Consider the following 18,238-nt stretch of genomic DNA (forward strand, 5'->3'; position numbering starts at 1 on the left):
CCTCCCCACCTCCTGCCAGAATGGAGCAGGAACAGCTCATGATTTTCAGATAAAGTTTGTTATTCAGAAATTATCTATGAAATCATCTCCATGAATTCCTATTTGCTTATACCTTCTGCCTGAATAGATAGCTGCTCTTATTAGCTGTTAAAAATTCCAGCTGTTTTGATTAGCATGCAGCTCACATAGCACCTCTCTCTTCTTCTCCCTGAGCATGAGCACTTACTGGGAACTCCTGAAACTACCTGTTTTAATCTGAACCCTGATTCAATTTTTTGTTTCCTGTGAGCCTGGTAGAACATTTCCTTGCAAGCAGCAAGCATTCACAGCACTGGTACAAGCTGTGCAGCCACGTGGACAGAGCTCTAAACACCAAGACCTGGGCAATAGGTCTGCATCAGGTGATTGCCTCTCACTCCTCAAGTGCCATCTGCATCAGAGCTGCTGTCTTCAAGAGCCACCAGGAGCAGTGTCCTGTAGAGAACCCAGATATTATCAAACACGTGCAATAGTTACAAAACTGGAAGCATTTATTGAACTTCTGTGCCACATTTATCCCAGATCTTCAATACAGGTCCTCTGTAATACTCCTGTCCTTGCATGAAAAACACAGACAGATCAAGGACTAACATCAAAGCTGCACAGAGTGTTGGACAGAGCCCAGAGGATGCTCCACATGACTGTTTCCAACACAGTCATGCAACAGATATTAGTATGCTCTTTGCACAAGTGTGTCTTTTTCTCATGGTTTGAATTTTTAAATTTCCACCTATTTTAGTCAGATACTTACTTTGCACATTTACACTAAAAGCATTTGTCAAACATTTGGTCTTGAATTTCTTCAAGGTTTACCTCCAGATGTGCTGTCTTCAGTCTGCTGTCAGTAATCTAGTAATCTCCAAAGGAAGCCTTTGAAATTGGCTCTCCTTCAGGATCCAAGTTTTGAAGAGCCCTTGATTTTAGAAACCCAAGTTTTAGAAACTTGAGAGACAAGGTAGACATTTGGCAGTTGGCTTTGGGAATTTTTTTTCCTTGTTTAGGAAATACTCCCCCTTATGACAGACTTTTTTAGACTCTTATAGCACAAAGAGAACTACTGAGCTGAAATACAGTGTTTAGGATAACTTGTGTTCAAATCAGTCACTCTTGCAACAGAAATCCCACAAGGCTACCCCTAGAATAAGCAGAAACCTGAGGAAACAGTTCTATCATAAAAACATCATTTTGTTAAAAGCCAAAACATTTCAAAGGAATGTATTTTATATGGATAAATTGGAAATCTGACAGCATTAAAATACTTTGGGTTTACTTTTATGTAAAAGAAGTATTGTAAATTTCACTGCATTTTTCCACAATTTGAGGTACGAAAAAAAAATTAGCAGGGTATAAAAGTAAAAAAAAAAATCATTGCTTTGTTTCAGCTCAAACATAAATGCTTTTATGATCTTAGAACAGTTTGGAAGATGGTTTTTTATATATTTTAAAACCCGAGTTGGCTTTCCAACAAAATAAACCCAAATAGGTAAAAATTCCTGACCAATCTTGCATCCAACAATAAATCTAGATGACAAGCCTGCTAAAAGCATCACTACATTGGTATTTTTTTGCCATCCTCCTACCCACAAAGATCCAAGAAAAAGGCACAGGAAAATGATAGACAAACAGAGAGAAGCCAGGAGTCCAATATTTACTTGTAGACAACAACATTGTGCCTCCTGGTTTCAAACAGGCTTCACCACGAAGCCTGAACATCAGGATCATCCCCATTAAAGCATCATAGCAATTTTGGGATGAATGTGAACAGCTAAGCCATCCAAGACCAAATTTTAAAGGTCAAATGCCTGTTGTAGAAATATTATGCTTGTCAGCAGCCTTGGCTCATGCAAGAGATTGCACTAGCACAGAATTTTGACTACTACTCATCAGTGTAGTACTCATTCTTCAGAACTAGTCCCTGAAGAACTGTGCTAAAGTACATGAATAGGACAATGTGGGGAAAATATTTTTAAAATATGAAGTTGTACTTCTGCCAAAGCAATTCAGAGGCACTCAAGCAAAACAGTCACATTACTCTTAGCATGTGAAGGATTTCTACGCACTGCTAGGGAGCATGCTGAGGATTATTCTCAATGAGCAACACCTAGTGGAAAAAGCAATGGTCAAAAATATCATCTTTGATGCAAATGACATTTGAATCACAGTGAAAAGCAGTATACATAATAATAGCCAGAAGCTTCCAGCTGCAGGTATCCAAATGTTTTTTTCAAAGAGTAGATATTTCAAGCAACTCAGTACCTGTTTTCACAAAAATTTGCACAGTAACTTATAGGAGTTAAGTGATTTGCTCAAGAATATTCAGGATCAGGCAAAAATGGCACAGTGGCAGCCCTGTGAGTAGACTCCTGCTCTCCCAGTTTGCAATTCCCCAGCCCAGAAAGAAGGCCAGCAGTGTCTCTGCTGCAGCAACATCTGGCAAGCCTTCCATTAAGGGCTGCCTGTCTGATAGGGTCTCTACCCACAGAAAACACATTAACCAAAATGTAATGCATATCCCAGCAAACACATCCATACAGTAATGAAAAGGTGAAACAGCAGCATCCACATGAAGCAAGACCTCACTGAAGTGAGTGATGCCACTATGCCTTTTTTTCTTAAAGCCTGGCTACATCTTTAAAATATTTGGAAGTGTAAATACTGCCTTTGCATTTAACAACACAATAAAAAGTGGTTTAATGCAGCAATAAAAACTCCAATATGCCTTGACAAAGTTATTTTAAACACAGGTCTAAAGCCCATAGATACTAAGTTGTAGACAGATTTAATTTCAGAAAGGCCTTGACACAATGCCGTTATAAATTAAAGTAAAATATTCTTCATATCCAGACTTACTAAATAAATCTCAAGTTTTTTATGGCACTAATTAATGAGTATGAGCACATTGGGACTGCTGAATAATTAGCACTAAGGCTATATATTTTAGATGCAAAAGCAGAAAGTAGCAGATGCCTAAATACTGAAAATGGGGCTTAGGACCCTCTGAAATAAAATAGCTGCAAATGAGGAATTCCTGTGGTTCAGAAGAGAATATTTACTACAGTGACCTAGGGCATAAGTGGGATCAAAGAATTAGAAGCAGCATGGACTGCATTCTGCCCTTCAAAACATCACACAACAAAAACAATGAATAATTAGAATTAATTGTGCTTGTTTGCAGGAATCAGTGTTTCATCACATGTAAAACTCAGCGAGGCACATGAACAGCTTCACACCCACCATGAAGAATGGGATTTGACCTGTGTGATTTCCCAGCCACTGGGGGGGAAGACCCAATATCCAGGGATCCATAGCCTTGCCAACCCAAGATCACAGCATTAATTACCCCCCAGACAGCACTAATTATTCCCCTGGGCAGCTAGGGGACCTGGCAATTCCCCACAGGCACCAGGGCCAGCCCTAAGGCCAGGAGCTGCTACCACTTGTGCTGTAGTGGCAGCCACTCATGGCCAGACACCCCCACCTTGGCCAAGCAGGACAGGCAAGCATCTCTGGCACATCTGTCTCCAAGGAGTCTAGTGGGGGTGGTGACAACTTTGGCTTTAAAACACATTGAGCTCAGTGTTAAGATGGAAAGCATTTCCCTCCAGTCTGCCCAATCAAGAGCTCAGAAGCTGAATTAGCAATTTTTAATTTTATTTTTAAGACACAATTATGCCAAACTTTTGCATTTCAATTGGAACGAGAAAGGCACTGGTCTCACACACAGCACAGTTAACAAGTGTAAAGGGACAGTGGTTTCTGGCTGGGTGGCAATCTCTTTGACTGGCACCAATAGCTCCAGAGCTACCTCCTGCGCATGTCCTTCCCAAAAAGAGCCTTCACCATTTTGGAGCACCAGCTCCTTCTGCTGCAGGTCAAGGGACAGGGAAAAGGCAGTTTTTTTCTAAACAATTATAATCAGTTCCAGACCAGTTAAACCTACAGGGTAATGAGCCACAGAGGATGTATAAACATACAGATTGTGTAGACTAGAACAGCATAGGTTTGTCTTTTGAAAAACAGTTCAATCTGACTTTGAAAAAAAATAAAATATCACAGTGTACAGAAGTTAAAGCACAGAAAAAACAAGTTCTACAGCAAATATCATTTGCATAAGAATTGTATTTATCTATGATTTTTTTCCTTTTAATGTGGAAAAGTATAATAAAAGGAGCTTATCTCATCTTAATCAGAATTATTTTGGCGTTTCTGCTAGAGCATTCTTGTAGCAATTGTTCCTGCCCTCACCGACATAAAATATTTTTCCCTTACTAAGAACAGTCAGCATACTTCCAGGGAATCAAGGTGGTATTATAGCATGATAAAAATTAAAATACACAGCATTCTCAGATCACATGCAAAATGATTGGCAGAAACAAGACTCAGTCTTCTGATTTAGACACTTCTTGTTAATTAAAAAAGGTTAGGAGAATGATTTAGATGAGCAATTCAAAAGAATTATGAACCTTCCCAAACCTTTGTTCAAATTAAGAGCTGAAATTTCTGGAGACTCTTAAAAAGCTAACTTTAGTCACACATACCTTTGTTGCATGCATACACACACAAGTGCACACCCCAAGCTCTCTTTTCTCTCCTACCCTTCCCATATTTAACAAGCAGTAAAAGTGTCAGAATAATCTTGAAGAATAATGCCTGTGTCAATAGAAAATTTTCCACCCCACAAATAGAAAATTTTTCACTGCCTTCAGATAAACCATGTTCTTTTTCAGGGAAGGAATTCTAAAAACAGCTTGACTGTTAAAAAAAATAGCTATAGGAGTGATGAAAATAATAAGGAATAAAATTTTGTTTTTGTTAACCAAAAAGCATTTTGATGAATGCCATTTTGTGCTTGACTTTTTAAAATGTCATTCAGCATGCACAAAGACTAGGAGAAGCTTTTTATAAAAAAATCCACGTGCTTTTTGGCACTCTACAAAAACACCTCCAACCACATGACTTTTTTAACACTTAAATGAGAAAGAACATCTATTTTGAAAACACTGCTCACAATTTAGTTTATTTGCTTTGCCTCAGCATTATCAGTGGCCCAGAGGAGCACGAGAGGAGCTGAACTCCTGTCCTCACCCTGACTGGTGTGGAAGCTCTATGTAATAACTGCATTTAAGCAGCCCTAGGATCAGGCTGATTGACCCTGAGCACCATGCCAGTGCCATGGTGATTTACACATGCCACCATGCCAGTGCCATGCAGATTGATACACGTGCCAGCTGAAGAAGGCTCACAGCTGATACCACAGTTGTGTGCAGGGGAGTGTGGTTCTGCCATCTAGATCCCCATACATTTGCCTGCAGCAAAACCCCAGCCTAACATACATTAGGAGCTTATCTACCCATGGCATTCTCAGGACAGTCAAAGCAAATCAGCTGAAGACACAGAGCTAAAGCCAGGAACTTAATAGTATTATTAGATGAAAGTACTTTTAAGAGGGAATACCAAGAGGATACTTTAAACATGTTTTAAGGCAATATAATCTGATTTCAGAAATCAATTGAATTACCTTCTCTTTTCAAAGTATACGTGTGAATATAACAAAGACAAAAGAAAAGACAAAGCAGAAAAGGTAGTAAATGTCAGCCTTCAGAAAGCACCAGTGTCATCCAAATAAATGTAACGACTCATTTAAATTTCTTTTAAAAACCACTCTACATTAAAGGCATCAACCTTCCTTGCTGTTTAAGAGTCACTGGGAGCAGGTGTCATCTCAAGGCAGCACAGCTGCATTTCCAACACCAGAACCAAAAGATTTACACTTGGGAGGCAGTTGCACATCAGAAACACTTAGGCCATTCAAGAATGCTCTCTGTTCTAGCACCTCAGTTGTTATGGTTCTGGTTCCGTGTTTCTCTTTTCCCAAAATCAGGATTATAAAAATATGATCCCACTGGAATTCACCACTGGTAACTGCTATAGCTCTCACCTCAGCTCAACATCAGCCACTGCCTTTTTGATCTGAGACAGCAGGAGCATGAATTACTTACTCACCATCTTTCACAAGGAAAAGCGACACTTAGTTTTAAAACAAACAAACAAAAGCAACAAACAAACAAATGATAAGTCCTGCACTCTTTTCCCAGCTGCTTCATTTTACTCTTTCATCTCTTGATTCTTAGCTTCTTCACCCTACACATGCAGAAAATAAAGTCTCAAGAAATTCTTTCAGTGCAGAAATCTGGGTCATTTAACCTTTTGGGGTTTTGCAGCATTACTTAACTGCTTCTGAGCCAAAAGTAAATTCTTATGAAGCCTTTTGAAACCTTCTAGAGTCTATACTTCATAGCAAAAGCATCCTGCACATAATAGTAGTTAAATTCCACTTTTTTTTTTTCCCTCTAGAGATTTTATAGATTTAAAATGAAATTATCCAAGTTTTGGTCAAAGTATTCTTAAATCAGTTCCAAGGCACAATCCATTAGAACAAAAAATTTCAGCCTACATAGTACAAAGGCTGGCTTCTGCACAAGAGTGTATGTGATTTAATTTTTGTCGACTAACCTGATATTCATACACCACATTGTGCAGACAGTGAGTATTCAATAAGACACTGACACTGTACATAAATTTAAGATTATCCATCAGCTACAGTTCCTTACTGAACTGGTCTCCTATATCTGATTCTTTTAAGGCCATAAATATTTCAGAGACACAAAAAAAAAAAAGACTTTAAAGAACCCACCCATCCCCCAAACAAGGCATGAAGTGAAGAATATGGAAAAGGTGCAGAAATAATCCTGGCCTGACCTTTTGGCCACAGATCATTCTCACTTTTAAAAGATTGATTTAATACACTTTGAATAGTTTTGTATTTTATATTTATCTGCATAAAAGCATTAGGACTAATATGTTTATTACTACACAGATGAAAAATACAACTAACTGATGAATCAATTTAAATAGCATTTGAACTACTGCTTTTATAACCCAAGGCTTACATTTTTCCATCTCCCTCCCAAAAGGCTCTACATTCCTTACTTGCTCATCTGCAGGAATTTACAGGTGTTAAATTAGCCACAGCAAGCCTCACTTTTTTTTCCCTGATCACTGTCAAAACATATTGAGAATTACAGAGAAAAAGTTAATTAAAAGTTTGAATAGAAGCTCCAGAAAGTTCAAACAAAAGATTTTTCCCTAGTTCATACCAAGATCTGGCTGCATGCATAAATACACATAAATCAGACTGTAGCTTTCTATGTTTTTATTCAATAAAAAAATAAACCTTTCCCCTCCAATTTAGCTAAATGTTTTTGAATAACCAGGGCTCCCATTGCCGTCAATACCTTGTGGATGTGATGTTAAAGCAATACGACAGGCACAAGACCAAAAAGTTCCAGTGATTTTTATTGTTGGGGCAGCTTGCCAGGCTCCCCATCTAAATCTATCCTATAAATAGAGGTATTCTAATGTTTAAAAGTTTCCCAAGTATCCACTGTGGTTTAAAGACAAGTTCTTTCAATGTCAGGTTTCCACAAATATAAATGCTTGAGTTTAGCTCATAAATGTCATCTGAAAGTAAATTTTAAGATTGCCACTTCCAATATTCATACCCAAATAGCAAGTTTTATGTTAAAGGCCGCTGCCTGCCTTACAGAAAGAACCTCAGTGCTCCACATTTCTCACTACAGCCTTGACACACTGGTACTTGCATTAACTAGGCAATAATCAAATTACACTCTTTGTGGGAAGGATAACCCACATAGATTTATTGGGGGTTTTGGTTTTTTTTTTTGGTTTTACTTCATTTGACAGTTAGCAAAAGTTAAAACTATCTGTACATCTCAAAACCTATCCTAGCACAGTTTTCTTCTTAAATAAGCTGTTAGTGACCATGGCAGAAATGCTCTTAAAGGGCATTCAAGCAGACAAGACAAAAAAGCCAGGGTAAAGACATTAGGACACATGCCAGCATAATAAATTAGGGTCTTCTGTGTCAGTAGATCTGGGAACCTGATAGCTTCACCATCCCACTCACTACTTAGCCTTAACCATCACAGGATATGGGGCAGAAGCATTTCTTAATAACACATTTTCGGCCTTGAAAAAAGGCTAAGTTGCAACTGCCATCAGATTTCTATCAGTTTCCTTGAAGCAGATTTGATTAAGCATCATGGATGCTCATAATTCCAGTTTTTGTGACTAGTTGGAGTAGTTCAGACAATGCTTTGTGCACTGGTTGTAGATTTAATACAGGCTCTGGCACAGCAACCCCTCCAGTGTGAAGCTGGCATGACAGAAAAGGAATGAGTTTTATAGTAGTGCTGTGGCCATAATGGTGTTGAGACATAAGACTGGTGAAGAGTAGTAATAGCTTTATTAGTCATCCACCAAAATGGACCAAAAAAAAAAACAAAAACAAAAAAACACCCCACCAAAAAAAGAAACAAAAAAAAAATCCTCCCACAATGTGTTCTTTTTGATAAGTTAGATACTTAAGATATTTAGATATTCAAGATTTTAAGATTCAAAGCCATATGGCCTTTGTGAAACGTGTTGCATGTTTCTTCATTAGAAAAATCATGCATAGAAGCCCTGTTCATCACACTATCCAGACCTAGGAAAAATAAATAATATTATTTAATAGATGTCATCACCCATTCGGTTCTGCCTTTTTCCTCCAAATTTGCACTTCTGCCTCTCCAGCTTTGCTAAACTCTTATTCCAAGCATACAAACTACTTTTACCTGATGGAAGTATGCCACACTAAACTCCAGCAACACATTTCCACCGCAACAACAAATACTCTACTCCTGCAGCAGCCATCAAAATCCATCCACCCTACACAAACACTTTCTAAAATGTGCTATGTTTCATTTCTTTGCCCTCTGGGAGAGACTAGGCAGCCACTATGTAGTCATGGACATGGCTATGAAATACAACAACACAACATCTCACAAAAACTGCCTCTGCTCTCTATCTTCATGAAAGACCTACAAAAGTAAAATCAAGGAAATAATATTACTAACTCTAGTAGATGCCATGTGCTCAATATTAAAAGTAACCAAGGATTTAGAGCAGTCATTTTGAAGCCCATTAGAATTTATCATATTTCCACCCTAATGGAACTTCTCCTCTTAGGGACACAGGTAAGCGTGTGTCTTAAAAATATGAAATCACAAACTTTGCAAGCAACATGTGCAGCAGAAAAGTATATTTTAAAAAAATTAAATAATAAAAAAAAAAATCCCTGCACTTGTTTTTTTGTTTTATAGTCTGCAGGTGATATAAAAGCTTTCTCCTGATAAGGAAAAAAAAGCAGTTCAAAAGCTGAATGTCAAGGAAACTGTGCAGCTCCACTCCACAGAATATTAAAAAAAAAAAAAAAAAAAAAAAAAAGATGCTGTGCTATGTGAAAGTCTTGGGGAAAAAAGAAGAAATCAGGAAAATTGTTGTTGCACTCTGCTTCTGACCATTTTATGAGAAAAAAATAAAATATTCCTTAATCAACTTCTTAATTTCTAATTATATGCAGTTAGAACAAGATGTAGAAATAGCCAGCAGTTTAGTATGGTTTTCCTCCCCCTCCTTCTCAATTCTAAGGCTAATCCTAGGGCTCTTTGTTCTGGAAGTTGAGAATGTGATGCAGTGTACAAGTTGTGTTCACTTTTCACCTTTACTTTCCTTATGGGATTCCTGTCTGCCAACTCTCAGACAAAAAGCTTTGCTTACTGCTCTGTTCCCTGAAGCACAGGAACAGAAACCTCAGTGGGCTGAAGGAGATGGAGCAATACCTGCACCACAGGTTCAATCAGCTCTGACAGGTCCACAGATCAGCTGAGGTGACAGACACCATCCAAACAAAGACATCTTTCCAAGCCAAGCCCACCAAGTATTTGCAGTCATATGTGGGTGTGCACACCACGTATTACAGTGCACCCACTGTAATATTAGATCTATTATTGAGCCATGTAGAAAGTTTACTTAATTTATGAATACTTGCCTTTAGTATCCTTTTAGTTGTTCTTAAGTCTTATTCTGGAGGGCTTTTAGTATCTGGCAGTTGAAGCAACACTCACTGAATAACACTAGGGCACACAGACACGCAAATTATTTCAAATACATTTGAGAAGCATCAATAGATGTTATATTTGCAAATATGCATGGAAGCATTTAAGTAAATGCAGCATATTACTTCCAAAAGTAAAGACCTATCAGTAAAACCATTAAGCTCAGCACTTTTACCTTCCTTTAGCTGCATTAGAAATGACTGCTTGAGGTTGGCTGAAGCTCCTGCTAATGGATTTGAATGCAGTGCACTTTCTCCACTGCCTGTTTTAGAAGCCTCTCATCTCATTTCCAAGTACATCTTGTGCCTCCAATTGGCTGGGAGTTGATCTCTTAAGTACCGATTAACTCATAATTAGGTGGAGAGTAATCTTAAACTTAGCACAGCTCCCCTGACAAGCTGGATCTGAAACTTTTGAGCTCAAGCAGCACTTTCAAATCCAGTCACACGTATGGCAGAGAGTAGGACACAGCAACCCCACATGCCTCACCTGGTGGTGGGGCTTTTGTAGCAGTACTCCAGGGCAGCAGCTCCTGGAACAGAACATGCTTATCCCCAGCTGTTCCAGCTCTTCTGTGCCTCAAAGCGGTGTAGGGCTTGGTTCATGAGATGAGCAGAAAGATTTTTTTGCTGAAAGTAAATACATGAAAAACCTATAGGAGAGCCCAGGTGTTCTCACTAGATGGGGCAATCTGTGAGGAAGAACAACATATCCTTACTCAGCCTCTTGTTGCTCCTCTGGCATCACAGCATAGGCTCACCCACAGTAAGGCCGCTGGGAAGCCTTGCAGGAATCTCCATGCATCATGTTGTAGCAAAATCAGGCTTGGCCACCAAAGGTATCCCATGGCAAGAAGAGAAGAGTCCTCACTGGTCAAGGCCTAGCTTCAAGGATATTCAAGAGGAGAAGGTCCAGCAGCAGCCAAGTTCAGACAAAAGTCTAGATCATAAGGAAATCTCCGGGCAATAAAGCATGTCTGATGCCAGGTAGGAAACCAGTCCACAGGCCAGCATTAGGATCAGGTCTAGTAATTACAAAGCTGGGCCTTAATGGTAGACAAAGTAAAGCCAGGAGGTCAGTCCAGAGACTGAGATCAAGATCAGGAAACTACACCAGCACATACAACACTGAAGAGGAACATTCCTTCCACAAAGCTCAACCAGGGACCAAGAGCCCAGAGCTGGTTTAAATATAAGGTGTGGATGAAGGCCTCAGGTGAGTCTCTTTAGGGTCACTAAGGCTTATAAGTGCCCTCAGGACCTTGACAACATGTACCTACTGCCAGGGTGCAATAACAGAGAGTGTGTGATTGAAATGTTGCCATGGATTCCTGTTCACTCTCTGAGATGGTTGTGTTCTTCCTCAGCTATCCTCAGTCCCAGAAAGACCTGTACCACTCACAACCTGTGCATGAGAGATGAGAAAAAGCAGCCACTTGTTTTCTTTTTATTCCAATGCATCCTTTTGGAGACTTAATGATTTTGTTCCCCTTCTGGGAGACTTTAGCAAAATAATTACACAAATACTGCCCCTAGCAATGCACACACCATACTGAATGGTTTGCTTGCATCAGACACTGCAGTATTTATTTTCTATTCATTTCATCCTTTAAGGAGTTTAGGTCTTGACTTTCCTATCAGATCTGAGTAGAAATCCAAGACAGGAAATTTGCCCTGCTCTCACAAAATACCAACAGAGCCAGCTGTGCATCCTCTTGTGTTCCTACTTCTTCCATTGAACGTACCAAGCACTAAATTACCTTATTCAATGCTTTGTGCCAGGCCCTTAAACCATGTAGCTCTGCTGCTTGACCCTTCTCCAGGAGCTCTAGCCCTTGGATGCCTCCCTGAGACACACTACTTTACTACCTTTGAGAGGTAGGAAGGAAGGAAGAGATATAGAAGGTAACAACCAGATGTCAAAGCTCAAGGAGGGATTGTGATGTAGAAACTTGGCAACCTGTTTGATATTTGTTCTGAATTATTGCAGAATTTTTTCAGTCTATATTAAAATTTTATAAGCAACAAGGATAATAAATCAACTACAGAAAATAGAAAACTTGTGTTTACTCTTGAAAGAATTGCTGTACCTTGAGGTAACTTTTCTCCAAGCAGATGCAAAGATATTTTACTTCAAGCTTGACAAAGAAAATATTGTCACTTCCATGGGCAAAACAGATGTAGAGGAAACAAGTAAGAAGCAATACAAATGTTTCAAATATAAATACTACTGAAGAATTTCTGGAATAGGATGCATATGAATTAAGCAAATAAATGCTTGACAATTATGCTTTCCTTAGAAAATTTGTATGTTTTGTTTTTTGGGTTTTTTTTTTTTTTTGGTGGGTAGTCATTCTGTAGTTGAATTAATCCCTTTAGGGTTTTTTTCACCTAGACTCAGTCTAATTGGTATTGAAAGGGTTTGGCTGGCTATATTCACGGTAATTATTACTTTCAAGGAAAGCAATTGTATAGCCATCAATGTAACGGTAAATCTACTCTCTGCTTACAGCTTGCATGCCTAAGGTCCTCAAAGTGTAAGAGTTCAGTTTGGTTGAGGACTAAGCTGAAGTAACATATTCTTATATTTTATCTCTCAGAGGCATGTAATGTTTCACCATACATCTCATATTTTTTATTTCATAGAAAGTAGATATGCTAATGAAACCTATGCTATTGAAAATAATGAAAAACCTCAGAGAAACCTCTGTGCTATTATATCACTTAAAGTTGATAAAGTAATAATATATCCTTCACCAGGATTTTGAGCCCACCCTAACACAGCTAAAGCTTTCAGTTCCCTGCTTGCTCTGTGCCAGATTGCTCCATTGTTTGTAGAAAGGAATTACATGTTGTACACATATACGTGGAAAATCAGGTAGTGACAAATATCTCACCCTTTCAGCGGTCCCATTTTTTCTAGCCCAATGTCACTGTGGGTTTTGATTTTTATTTTATTTTTTTCTTGTGCAGGTTCCTCAGGTATTTCTGAGGAAATTAGCTGGCCAGTATTAGCAATTAGTGTTGTGAGGCAGAGTCTAATTGCACTGATTAGTTGCTGTGTGCCCAAGAAGCAAGGTTAAGACACCAAGGCCAATTAAAAAAAGAAAGGACAGACAGAAACGAGCCTCTTAGCACATAAAAGAGAGGAAATGTGTATGCATGCAGTGTACCTGATATCAAAGCCAGATGATTGGTTTCATATTTGGATTTTGGGTAGCAGGTTTGGGTTGTTTTGTGGGTTTTTGCCTTTGGGCAACACACCACCTCCCCATTATCTAAGGAAGTAAAAGTTCTATGCTTATCATGCATGCAACAGTGAAACTGATCATCTAGGAGCTGCCTCTTCTTGCAGTGTGAAAAATCAATCTCGTTCAGTTGTCAGGGAAAAGGCTACAAGACTGTGGAGAGACTGCTTCAAAACAGCTCTCAGTCCTCCCTGTGTGTCATAAGGCTTCTCTAAGCAATACATGGAAAATGTTGGCTTGCACTTGGTAAAAAACAATTTAATATCTTTATGAGTTATAGGAATTTATGAATTCACTACTCCCTCTCTACATGCAGCTGGAGTAACTCAGTGAAAAAAACAACAGCTAGAAGAAAAATGGTGGTAATAATTATCAGTTAACTCAGGCAAATGAGGCTAATTTGGAAAGGATGTTACTATTCATAAAAGTTAAATAGTTCAGAGAGAAGTTTTAAACAAACAGAAGGTGAAAATCCAGATGAATTTGGTACTGATTTAAGGTTAAAGAGCTAATCTTGCAATTGCAGTTAACAAATATGGTAATTGAGACCAGATGGTGATTACAACTGGGAGAAAACACCCAGAGAAAGAGATTACTAGAACCTTGGGATTAACATGTAATTTAAAACAATAAAAACAACCAGAAAGAAATAAAGAAAAATGTTAATATCTTGAACTAGGCATTTTTTACTTCAGGCTGATGCTGGGGAATATTGGACTCTAAAGCCACTACAGAGAATTAAAAATGACAGAAACAGAAAGATGTGAATGACTCAAAGTACAAATTCAGAAACTTGGCACAAAGAGCTCCACAGAATATTCTCACAAAATAGTAAATCTCAAGTCCCATAAGCCTGGAAACATATAGATAAGTTTCCTGCAAATGTGTTCAAGCAAGGACGTGTCACAGTTCTCCTAAAATGATGAGGTCAAATCCTGAGACCACTGACGTCCTATATTTAAGTAGAGACAGTGAGTGGAACTTTGTCCACGTGTGTAAAATTTTATTATTACATAAAGCTCAGATGAGCTGAAACAACCATAAACAATTTAACATCTTTATCAAAATGGGCTTGGCAAACAGCCTACTTCCCTAAAATAGGAACATGATTTTTTCCAGTTGTAATGTATGAGTTATAAAAGTCATGCTAACTTTAAAAAAATTAATAGAGGCTCAAATACTTCACCTTTGATAAAAATCTATAGAGCTAGGTTTAAACCTGCAGTACAAGTCAGTGACCATTTCTTTTCTTTCAGTTCAATTTTAAAAGGAGTATTAGCTCCCAAATCCTGTCCCAAAGCCAGAGGTACTTACAGAAAAAATATTACCAATATTAGAATCATATTCTGATCAAAAAATCAAATTCGAGTAACAGAGATGCTAACCTTCCAAAAAGAGAGACATGGAACAGGGTGTTTTGCAAGGTCAACCAATTGAATCCTTCATGGCAGCAGGGTTATAACTGATGTTCTGGAGCAAAGCAGACACTGCTTGAAAAAGACAAAAATTATTGTCCTATACAATACTTCTCATTTCCAATTCAGCTCCTCTACAACATTCTACAAATAAAGAGTCACTTGCCAGCTTCTATTTTCATTTAACCCAGTAGTGGAGTTCATGTAATTTAATTTTTAGCATCGTAAAATGAGCACCTGGCCTTAGCTAGTTACTTAGGTTCACTCTCCAGTAAGGGAAGTACTTTGAGAGGATTCATCATTTTTATGTCATTCTAGGATAGTTATCTAAGGTAGTAGCACTAATTGCTCTCTGGAGCCATTGATCTTCATTTTATGTCTATTGACTACAGAGAGAGTTTAAACATTTACCTTTGATGAGGTGCTTCATTTTTATGTGTCTCAAATTAGATAGGGAAAACTCCCACTTGTTGTGCCTGGGAAAGTAATCACTGATCATGTGCTGCAGTTTAATGGGCAGGGGTTTGAGCAGTTTTCAGTGCCGCATAAGTTGAAAGATAACACTTGTCCCTTTCCCCTTTACCTCTCCTCTTATCATTAGATACCTGGAAAATCACATTAAAATGCTGAAGCAATGTGTTAAATAGGAGCTGCAGATTGAGATTCTGACCTCTGTTTAGCACTAATGAGTTGCAGGATGGTACCAGAGGACACAGATCACCACGTACCAGCTTGTCTCAGCTTCTGTTCCACAGGGAGTTGTGCATGGGACCCCTCCAGAAGGACAAGCCATGGAACCAAGAGATGAGTGGGGTCATAACTAGGCATGCCACAGCAGCAGATGTTAGAGCTTGCTACTCCAGCTAGATCAAAAGGAATAAGGGAGGCTTGCAATACATTGTGCAATAAAGTACAGTAGTGCAATATAAAATGGATACAAAGAGAATGTGGTCAGTCTTCTTACAGGAGGGGACACCTGAAACTGGAAATTCAGTTCCCAAGATAGGACAGAACTAGAATAAATGGGCTTACAGTCTCACAAACAGTGATGCACTGACTCAGGAGACATTTCCTTTCCTGGAAGATTCCTATGCCCCTATTACAGCCCTGGGACTTAGAGAGTATACCTGGATGACATTAATAATGAGGTGTGGTCTAAATCCTGTGTTAAATTAAGGGAAATCATTAATTGATGTGATTTTTAATGGTAGCTCTGGAAAGGGAAAAGGGAAAGAAGGGAGCATTGCCTTTTGAAGGCTCTAGAAAGATCCAGCTGCCAAGTCACACAAACATAGTAGTTTAAAGTAGTTCAAAAGTTTAATTTACATACAGCTATGTAGGAAGCTACCCAGTTGTAAACACCAGCAAAATTAAATTTGGTGAGCAGCTGCTATCATAAGTTTTATCATTCCCTGACCAGTACTATCCCTGATGACTTAACTAATATGAAAAAAAGTTATTTTACCCTCAAGAGTCCCACAATGTTGAAGGACATTTTAAAAATAACTCACTCAGAAGTTAGACCTTTAGCCTCTAACATTGCTTTATTAAATCACAAAACACGATGCATTCAGATAACATTAAGGTTCTGACCTTGGATGCACAAAAAGTAAGGAAATTCAGAGGAAAGTTTGAACCTCTCTCTGTGTCTAACATCAGACTTTAACCTACTGTTTGCATTGAAGGCTTGTGGCACCTACTGTAGCTATGAACCATCTCCTGGTGGTTTGGTGACCCTTTCAATTTGTAGGTACAATAGCTTACGGACAGGACTTTAAACTGGACATTGAATTACTTGGTGCTTTAAGGTTGAATTTAGATCTTTAGCGAAGCTTGGAGAGTGTTTTGAGTTCAAATGTTCCTGTGTTTTAAAGGTATCAAGACAAAGCAAAGAAAGACCCCCTTATCGACAGCCTGCTGTGGTGGTTAATGCAAAAATATGAAGTCTTTACAACCAAACTGTATGAAGGCTGAAAAAGTTTCTCCTTGCCCGAGAATCAGCAGGAGAAATTTCAGGAATAGATTTTTTCTTCATACTTTAAAAAGAAATCCAAAACTGGGGATTAATGTAAAATTATGGTTTAATCAAGCACTCCATTATTCTCTAATGAACTAAATGGAGAAACTAATAATTAGTATGTTTTCCTTCCTGAAACTTCCTTGGGGGAGTTAGGAAGGGGTTAATTCATTAATTAAAAAAATTCCACCCACATTAACATTTACTCTCCCTCAGGTGAAGCTGTAATAGCAAATGCTATCTCTGAATAAGCTGCTGCAGAGCATTCATCATTTCTTCTACAAAATTACAGATATGCAAACAGAAATTTAAATCCAATAAAAAACCCTGAACACCTATTTCCCAAAATAAAAATAAATGCAGAGTAACACAGGATAGCAAAGAAATTTCTCACACAGTCAGGAAGCTTTGCTTGTGGAAGGCTTTTTCCCTTCAGATGCGTATTCACACATTTTCCTTACCCTTTGATTGCCTTCACCATAAGCATCTGGATCTCAGTCCATCAACACAGCCTGAGCCCCTTCCATGCTGCTCCCAGCTCTCCCTTCCACACCCTTCCCCATGCACCTCCCAAGGGAGAGTGTGGAGGGATGAGTGCACACATCTCGTGGGAGCTTCAGGGATCACTTTTTGGCCGGGCAACCTGAGTGTCCCACAGACTCCACACAACCCCCAGATTGTGCAACTTGTGGTTCTTTGCTATCCTTTACCTATCTGATAAATTCGACTGAAACTAAGCTGCAGGTGACATCTTGAGAATGGGAGGATGGCTGACTGATGTGCTCACAGACAGTAATCTGCTGATCTGTAAGTAACCTGCAGATATTTAAGAAGGCTTCTAAAAGAGGAAATCATCACCTAACAACAGATCCAGACTTAATCAGCTTCATGTTGCTTCCCTCCCAAGGCACCTTCACATCTGGGGCGCTGATATCCTGCCCAGCCCTGCTGCTACCCCACACTCATGTGGGTGATAAACTTCATCCCCCAGATGAAGAAATACCCCTCAGGGTGAGCCTGGGGAAAGCTGCCTGCTGCCACAGACCACAACAGTGAGGACACAGGGAAAAATCACTAAGTGATGGGTGGCACCCCTGCAAAGAATGGTGCTTTAGCCCTTGTTCATTTCCAAACCAATGCTGTTCTTATCAATTCCACACAATATCTAGTTTATAAATGCATTGTTACTTAAAAATGCTGGTCAGGTGCCATAGATTTTATTCTACTTTTTAATCACTGGTTAATATATAAAAAATTAAATAAAAATAGGAACAAAACCCACATAATACAAAGGATCATGCAAAAAGATAAGAGCAAAGTAAATTGTGTTTTCAGCCTAAGAGCTTTGACACTTTCCTATTAACTACAACAGGGAATACTAGGGTCGAATCTGTACATTTAATTCAGACTGCTGTATTTCAGGATTTCAGTTTTATGCTGTGTATCATCTAAGGTCTGTCTATGTGTTTCTAATTGCTTTCTCCATGCAAAAGAGATGCCA

At 38.8% G+C, this 18,238-nt stretch overlaps 1 long non-coding RNA gene across 1 annotated transcript in view; it reads right to left on the reverse strand.

Moving 5' to 3' along the window:
- The window catches only part of LOC137468808 (uncharacterized), a 30,390-nt gene extending 19,813 nt beyond the window's left edge, over nt 1–10,577 (reverse strand). The window contains exon 1 of the long non-coding RNA XR_010996188.1: nt 10,228–10,577. This is a non-coding gene — a long non-coding RNA (uncharacterized lncRNA). The remainder of the gene's footprint in view (nt 1–10,227) is intronic.
- Nucleotides 10,578–18,238: the final 7,661 nt, after the last annotated feature.

This window comes from Anomalospiza imberbis, chromosome 2 (genome assembly GCF_031753505.1).
Source record: "Anomalospiza imberbis isolate Cuckoo-Finch-1a 21T00152 chromosome 2, ASM3175350v1, whole genome shotgun sequence".
NCBI lineage: Eukaryota > Metazoa > Chordata > Aves > Passeriformes > Viduidae > Anomalospiza > Anomalospiza imberbis.